The sequence below is a fragment of the Amblyraja radiata genome, chromosome 27 (assembly GCF_010909765.2).
Source record: "Amblyraja radiata isolate CabotCenter1 chromosome 27, sAmbRad1.1.pri, whole genome shotgun sequence".
Lineage (NCBI taxonomy): Eukaryota > Metazoa > Chordata > Chondrichthyes > Rajiformes > Rajidae > Amblyraja > Amblyraja radiata.
In genome coordinates this window covers 20,466,048-20,474,920 of record NC_045982.1, presented here as the reverse complement: position 1 = coordinate 20,474,920, position 8,873 = coordinate 20,466,048, and the positions used below count along the sequence as shown (strand labels likewise).

The following is an 8,873-nucleotide window of genomic DNA, read 5'->3' as shown; positions in this document are numbered from 1 at the left end:
GCACGGAAAAATATTTGTAGGGAAGGGCATGAAATGTTACATTTCAATCAATGAATCAATCAATCAGTTTTATTCATCACATACACAATAAAGTGCAGTGAAATGAACTTGCCAGCAGTGGTACAATCAAAAAAGAACACACAATGCACAATAAAAGAGTAAGATTAAACGAGAACTTACCAGTTTGAAGTTTGATCTGTATTTTATGAGGAGTTACGATGAGGGATTACGTGAAGAACCCGCTCAGTGCGCAGGCGCGGCATACTTCCAAGCAGCGGTGTAGAATCACAGATAGACACAGTTATTTTGAAGTAAACATAGTAAAGATAAGGAGACATCAATTTATTAGTTTGATCCATATAATGAGGGTGGGAGCGGAGGGCATGTAATCCCTCATCGTAACTCCTCATAAAATACAGATCAAACTTCAAACTGGTAAGTTCTCGTTTAATCTTACTATTTTACTTCGGAGTCACGTGAGTGACTACGTGAAGATTTCAAAGCTCTGTGATTTCAAACCGTGTAACAGTTTCATTTCACTCACTGCCGAAGTTCTTGAGGGAGGAAGTGTTATCGTAATGAACCAATGAGTCTATTTGTAGAAAAACACAATAATAATAAATAATAAATTTTATATTTAATGGGCGCCTTTCATACAAAATCTCAAGGACACCTTACATAGTAATCGAAATTAAAACATATAATCGGAGTAAAACAAGTAATTAAAGACATCACAATGACACAAATTAAAAACAGAATTCAATCCAAAAACAGAAAATCAAAAACACAGTGTGAAGAGAGAGCAGCGGCAACCAATTCGTGCCAGCGTCCACTCTCCCTTCACGGCAGCCATCTTGGACACAGACTTACAGGACTACAGTTAGACAAAAAAAAAATCATCCCCCCACAGTGGATAGCACTGTGGAGGAAGGCACAATGTCCAGTCCCCACCCCATGTTCACCCCAAAGTCAGGCCTATTGGGGCCACCGCAGTTGCCTCTACGGAGGCCCGATGTCCCTGGCCGTTCTCACCGGGTGGTCTTGCCCCGGCGTCGGGAGAGTCCTTTCGGCGGCTGGGCCACTTGGAACGGCCGCTTCTTGGTTGGAGCCCGCGGCTGCCGAAGCCGACAAGGCCGCGCCGGTTTGGCGCTCCTAGGCTCCAGATGTTAAAGTCGGCGCCCCGCTCTCCTCACTGCAGCCTTGCCGCCTCTACGCACGCCGTCTCTCCGCACGCCGCCTCTCCGCTCCGCAAACCCGCAGCCCGGAGATGTTGCTTACGGCGGTCCAGCTCGCCAGAGCTCCAGCGCGGCGACCCAGGCAAGGCATCGCCCGCTCCGCTCCGCTCCGCTCCAGCGCTCCAGCGCTCCAATGCAGTGCCGCCACGCAGGCCGAGGTGCTGGGTGGTTCCCGCCAAGAAACGGCGCTCCAATCCCGCTGGTAGGCCACGACGACGGGTCGACGGGCAGCCCGGAAAAAAGGCTGCCACACCGACCAGGTAGGGACCTATAAATAAAGTAACACCTACCCCCCCACATTAAAAGACCATATCCCCTACAAACAGAAAAACAGGACTCACTAAAAACTAGAAAAAAAAACGAATTTAAGACGGACGGCTGCTGCTAGCAGCCGTTCACCAAGATGGCTCCTCCTCCTAATGGAATTTTTTGGTAAAATGGTATTTTTTAAACAATAACAACAAAGAATTAAGTTGCTCCCCTGGGCTTAAATTAAATATTTGCAGTTCGTAAATCTTTACTGCAAATAAACCAGGTTTTGCCAACGGCTTATTATAAAATTTCTGAACGGTCTTTTCCCTTCCCACCATCCTGCTGTAGCCAGGATGTGGTCTATAGGCATGTCCATTCTTTAGCCGTCGACATGGATGCTGCCCTGGTGGAATAAAATTTGTACATGTTAGTGTTTATCCCAGCAGTTTCTAGCACTTGCTTGAGCCATCTCGCAATGGTTTGGCTCGTACCCCACCATAAGGTTTTTGTGACTGACCCACAAGGCTTTTCATCTCCCTCGAATATTCTGGTTGTGTCTATGTAGGATAGTAGGTGGGTCATGGCACATAACCGTGGTTCTGGTGGGTAAGCCACGACTGGATTAGGTGTTCCTGGTCTGCTCTGTTTGACCAGTCGCTGGATAACGACAGATCTGGTCTGGAGCTGTGATCATGTTGTCCAGTCGCAATAGGTGTAGTGACTGGACCCTCTGAGCGGATACAAGTGCCATCAACATGAGCGTCTTTAGTGTAGCTTGCTCGAGGCCGGGGGATCTGGCTGGTGGCTGAGATATGGCTGGTGGTCCCTGAGATATGTCAGGACCACACTGATATCCCAAATATGGGTATACCTGGGCTTAGGGCTTGATATTGTAAATGCCCTTCATCAGTTTTACCACCAGTGGATGGGATCCCATCGCCTGTTGTCCTGGCGCTGGTTTGAGATAAGCAGAAAGAGCACTCTGCGCTGTGTTGATGGCACTGTAGCTGATCCCTACATCGTGGTGTAGATGGCCAGGAACTCCAGTATGTTGGTGGCTGTAGCTGTTGCGTATGTTGTCCATGTTTCCTGACAGTACTTCTCCCTTTTTTGATGCTGGTTAAGTACTGCCTCTTGGTGGATTTTCGAAGGGATGCCGACATGGTGGTGATGGTTTGTTTGGACAATCCCAGTTCCAGGTAAGGTATGTTCAAACTTGCAACCCAGGTGTTTAATTTTCTCATGGCATGGGTGTTTAGCTTACCTGGTAGGCAAGTAGCTGATAGCCAAATATGTCTTTCGACATACCATTGCCAAATCATGTTGACCAATTTGTCGCATGATAATGATTTTATGCCACCCATATGGTTAATATAAGCCATCACCGTAGTATTTATCAATTTGTAACCGAACATGCAAGTGCTGCATATTAGATACATATGATTTTAAACCATAAAAGGCGCCCAACATCTCTAGATAGTTAATGCCCAGTGTAAGCAGTAATGATGACTCTAGTTTAGTCCATCTACCACTTGTGCTGGATATGGAGTTAGTCGCTCCCCAGCCTTGAGCACTGGCATCTGTTTGAATAACTAAAGTAGGGTTAGTGATAAAGATAGGGCTGAAACTATGCCAAACGTTTTCTGCCCACCACTGTAGCTCTGATATTGCTTCAGTGGGTAAGTTCATGACACGATCATAGTGACCTGTATGTCGTTTTATTGCCCGTACCTTTGCTCTCTGTAAATTTTTTTGATAGTGCAAAGGTCCGAATTGTGTAGCCGGAAATGCTGCTACCATTTCCCCAATTACTCTTGCTACTTGTCGAATAGTTGGTCGCTCGTTGACCATTAATTCAACCATTTTTGCCTTTGGCAAGGTAACAGTCATATGGACTGAGTTAATTGTGAAGCCCAGGTAGTCCATGATAGTGGATGGCTTCAGCTTAGATTTATCTGGATGTAGGACGAACCCCAGAGTTTTGAGGAGCTGTTTTGTAGCTGATACTGCTGCCACAGCCAATTCCATCGTTTTCCCTACTATCAGAATATCCTCCAGATATGCCATGACAATATGTTTTTGTTTTCTTAGTATTGCCATGGCTGGGTTCAATATTTTGGTGAATAATCTTGGGCTGAAGTTCGCCCATAGGGCAATGCTTTGTACCATCCAGATAAATTTTAGGTATCTGCGATGATCCTAGTATATGGGTACTAGATAGTAAGCATATTTAAGATAAATGCTTGCCATGAAGTGTCCTTTGGAATTCAGTTGTTTGGCAGTAACATATGTCTCCATTTTGAAATGTATATACTTAACAAATTTGTTTAATGATGTTAAGTCAATGATGATGCGACAGACACCATCTTTTTTGGTTTTAGTGAATATATTCGATACAAATTCCAAAGGTTCATGTTTGGTCTTTTCGATGACCCCCTTTGTGATAAGTCTCACCAGTTCAGCTTGTCCCTCACGTTTCTCTTTGACGGAGGGAGAAATACCCTTTGGGGCCATTGTTGAACTGGCGGCGTTTTTTCTGACATGAATTGTATTTTATATCCTGTAATGTTGTTGAGTATATACTTGTCACTCGTGACCATACCCCATGCTTCTTTAAACAAGTGTAATCTCCCCCCTGTTAATAAAGCACCCTTATTCTCTATATGCTGGTAGGGACCAGACCCACCTACCTCCATGGTTATTGGCGATTCTGTTTCTTCATTTTCCTGAAGATTTTGTTCTAACGTGCTGGCGATGTTGGGGGGAGGCGCATTTTCCAGAGGGTCCGCTGCGGGCCCTGATCTAAAAGATCTTTGGGGATAATGTGCGGACCCCAAGCGTTCACCAGTCCCATATTGCGGACGTCGACTGGTGGATGCCGTGGGGTGCTGCCGCTTGGGTATCGGAGGTCTTGGTTTGCTCGTCCCGGGGCCTGCCCTAATTAGGCCGAAGGATTTTGATGCTTCCTGCATCTCCTTCAGTTTTTTATTGAAATCTTTCCCAAATAGCAGCGCGTACGTCTCCGCAGCTGGGGCTTTACACAAGCCAGCAAATTTGGGATTGAGGGCAGGTCTTATGTTTCCCTCCGGAGATTGTTGATCTCAAATTGTGTGGTACACATTAATGCCAGCACATCCTGCTGGCAGGTATCCATCTCCGTGGTCTCCACGGAACGAGCAAAGGCTGTGATGGCTGACGTCAGGAGCCTTAGGATCCGCTGTAGCTTGAGTTCTTTGGTCTGGATGTGTGACCCACATGCCCCCAGATTTGGCTGTTGACACTTTTTACTTTGAGGGCCTCACCGTTTTCTGGTGCTGTGTTGTTTCAGCACCTCAGCGAGCACCTTTTCCAGTAATGGTTGATGCTGGCCGCCATTCTTGGTTCCAGCGGTGCTCCAGCCCGTGGGGTTGCTACAAGCGGTCCATCACACCCAACAGCTCTTCATGTTCCTGCACCCCTGGCATACTCCCAAATTCGTCCGCCTGCCCCTGTTCCAGACCAGCCCAGCCCTGGTCACCAATGCTAGCCTCCAGTAATGAGGGAGCAGAGGGCAGTGCATGAAGCACTGTGGAGGGGGTGCCTGACCTCCCTCCGCGAGAGCGCTCTTTCTGCGCATCTCGCTGGAGCTGCTCCAATTGCTGTTGGATGCAGCTCAGGCGGCTGTCTCTCCTCCATTTAGGTGGAGACATGTCCCCGTCCGACGAATCGGACGCCACCGGCCGGATGCCTGTTCGGATGGCTAGACATCCATCCCGCAGTTCAGGCACTAGCGGGACTGGGCTCGGCACGGTGATGGGGATAGCGGAGTGCCCGGTAATTGTTCCTACCGCCTGTTGCTGCCCCCCCTGCAATGGAACGCTCCTCCGCTGGAGTCGAGCGGGGGACAGGTTCTTCTGGAGCTTTTGTGCCTTGTAGTAGCGAGAGCGCCCCTCAAGCAGCGCGTCTCGCAGGCACCTGCTCCGTGAGCCGCTCCAGCGGCTCAGGCGGCTCTCTCTCCCCCCGTGCGGGTGGAGAGACGTCCCGTCCGACATCGGGAACACCTGCCGGATGCCTCTCGAGTGGCTATGCGTCCAGCCCGCTGCTTCAGGTACTAGCGGGCTGGGCTCGGCACGGTGTCGGGGAATTACGGAACACCGGGTAACGCTCCTACCGCCTGTTGCTGCCCCCCTCCCCAACGGGAAAACGAGGGACAGTTTTGTTCCAGAGCCTTTTTCTCTGCCTGTAAAAAACACAAGCAGAAAAAGGCTCACCTGTAAAAGAAAACCCGACCTCAGGGTACTCACCTGACGGTCCGGTTCATCCTGTAACGGGAGTGCCTAACTCCCGTGGCAGCCGCTGTTGCACTGCTGGCGTAATGCCGCGCCTGCGCACTGAGCGGGTTCTTCACGTAGTCACTCACGTGACTCCGAAGTAAAATTGAACACAACATCCACCACAGCATTCTTCACTGTGGTGGAAGGCACAAAGTACAGTCAGTCCTCCTCCATTGTTTCCCCCTTGGTCAGTGCCATAAACCTCCGCAGTCACCGCTGTGGGCGGCCAGATGTACAGGCCCTCTCGTCAGGACGGTAAGTCCCAAATCGGCGCTTCCCTACCGAAGACCACGGCTTCAGGATGTTGTAGGGCGCAGGCCGGTGGTCGGAGCTCTTCTCCGAGGATCCCCGGTGAGGGATCCCGCTCCGGATGTCCTAGGCTCGGAACGCCGCGCCTGCAGCTAGTAGCTCCGCAGACCACGGCTTCAGGATGTTATAAGCCGCAGGCCAGCAATCGGAGCATTCCTTTCTGGCAACTCGGCAAGGTCTCGCCTGCACCGCATTGAGAAGTTCACACTGTGCCCGCCGCAGAAACTCCAGGCCCGACTCCGGGAAAGGCTGGACAAATCCATGGTGTTAGGTCGCGAGGGAGGCGACATGGAAAAAGTCGCCTCTCTGTGGAGGAAGCGACCAAAAGCGGTTTCCCCCTTACCCCCCCCCCCCTCACCAGCCCCCACACAAGACACACCAAGAGACATTAAAACACATATTTGGACACTAAAAAAACCCCAAAAAAGTAGAAATGACGAACACGCTGCTGGCAGGGCAGCCGACTCGCAACGCCCCCAACGACCATTTTAAGCACGTTACACATTTTTTTTAATATGTGGGGGGAATAGACTTGCTAAGAGTAAAAGTTTAATCTGTAATCATCTCAGGAATAGATTGCAACATTTTTGACTGGTAAAGCTAAAAGTGTGTGAAGTATAGACTGTCAACGCCTTGAAGAATAAAGCAGCCATGACCTACATAAATGGTGGAAATGGTTCAGGAATCTGAATGGCCCATTCCATATTAAAATCCCCTACTATGACAAGTCTAACGAAGGGTCTCGACCCAAAACATCAACCATTCCTTCTATCCAGAGATGCTGCTTGTCCTGCTGAGTTACTCCAACATTTTGTGCCTACCTACTATGACAATCTTGCATCTGCCTGCAATCTTCTGGTACATTTATTCTTCTAATTCTAATTCCCATTGACTTTTTGGGGGCATATAGCACACTTCCAGCAAAGTGATCATCCCCTTTTTATTTCTCAGCTCCACCTCACTATTGCTGTGACATTCTCCTTATTCATAAAGGCAACCCCCCTTCTCTTTTATCCATATCTCTGTCTCACCTTTGGCATCAATACTCTGGAACATTAAGGTGCCAATCTTACCCCTCCCTTAGCCAGATTTCAGTAATGGCTATAATGTCCATGCCACATGTACCTATCCATGCCCTGAATTCATCCCTCTTACCTGTCAGGCCTCTCGCATTGAAATAAACACAACTTAAACCAACCGTCTTGCCTCACACCCTGCCATACTCCTGCCTATCCTGTCCACTGAACTTGCTTTCATCGCCTTGCGCACTGACTTCCCCCTGTCATACTCCTGCATCGGACCCCATCTCCCTGCCAATCTAGGTTAAATCCACCAGTTGTAGCACTGACAAATCTACCCACCTGGACAATGGTTCTCCTCCAGTTCAGGTGCAACCCATCCCTCTTGTAAAAGTCTCCTCGGCCCCAGAAGAGATCCCAATAGTCCAAAAATATGAATACCTTTTGCCTTCACCAAATCCTCATCCCCAAATTCACCGTCCAATCTTCCAGAAGGGTTTCGATCAGAAACATCACCCATTCCTTCTCTCCAGAGATGCTGCCTGTCCCGCTGAGTTACTCCAGCTTTTTGTGTCTATCTCCCAGTTCCTACCTTCACTAGCACTTGGCTCCAGGATTAATCCAAAGATTCCAACCTTTGCGGTTCTGCTTTGTCACTCCCTGTATTCACTCTGCAGGACCATATCCCTTTTCCTGCCTATGTTGTTTTGTTAAACATGTACGATGACTTCTGGCTGCTCGCCCTGCCCCTTTAGAATGTTCTGCAGCTGCTTCATGGTCCCCAAAATTCATCTGGACATCAATGCCGTAAAGGGTCTTGCCATTAACTGTATATTTTCGCCTTACATTCGGCCTCCTGAAGTGTAACACCTCACACTTAAGGGCCTGTCCCACTTGTGCAATCTTTTCGGTGACTGCTGGCACCCATCATAGGTCGCCAAAAATTTTCAACGTTGAAAATTCAGCGTCGACCAGAAAGATGCTACGACTCTTTGGGTGACTAGCAGACCTCTCACGACCATACAGTCATCCCCTGGCAACATGTCACAGTTGTCGTGGGGTGTCACCAGGGGGTCGCCTGTATGATCATGAGAGGTCGCCTGTATGGTCGTGATTGGTCTCCTAGTCACACAAAGATTCGTAGCGTCTTTCTGGTCGCCGCTGAATGTTCAACATGTTGAAAATTTTCGGCGACCTATAACGGGCGCCGGCAGTTGCCGAAAAGGTCGCGTAAGTGGAACATGTAAGTTAATTGATCCTTTACTTGGATCAATTCTCCAGTAATAAATATGGAACATATCATAAATTTGCGTGTCGTGCTTGGACAGGGTCCATGCTAATCCTCCCTGTATTGTTCCAATTTTAGTATATATTGCTGCCGAAATGAAGACTCATATGAGCCAGCACTACCTTTTATGCGGGTACTTCAAACAGGGGCATCTCCAGTAGTACATGTTTAGCTCTAAACTTTGGTACTTGCCTCTGAAGGGAGTAAATATAATATAAGGCCCTGCATTGGTAATGCTCACATACATGGAGCAAAGCACAATTTACTCTTTAGTGTATTAGTGCGACCCTAATCTCCCATCTATCACATTGGAGACATTTGAAATATCTTTAATCGGACTTATTGGACTTTATCTTGCACTAAATGTTGTTCCCTTTATGTTTTATTTGTACACTGTGGATGGCTTGACTGTAATCATGGATAGTCTTTTCTTTGACTGGATGGAACACAACAAAAA

The 8,873-nt window shown here is 48.3% G+C and overlaps 1 non-coding gene across 1 annotated transcript; it reads right to left on the bottom strand.

The window, feature by feature from the left end:
* Positions 1-8,411: 8,411 nt before the first annotated feature.
* On the bottom strand, positions 8,412-8,513 carry LOC116988668. The gene has a single exon (XR_004416022.1). It is a non-coding gene; the product is annotated as a U6 spliceosomal RNA (small nuclear RNA).
* Positions 8,514-8,873: the final 360 nt, after the last annotated feature.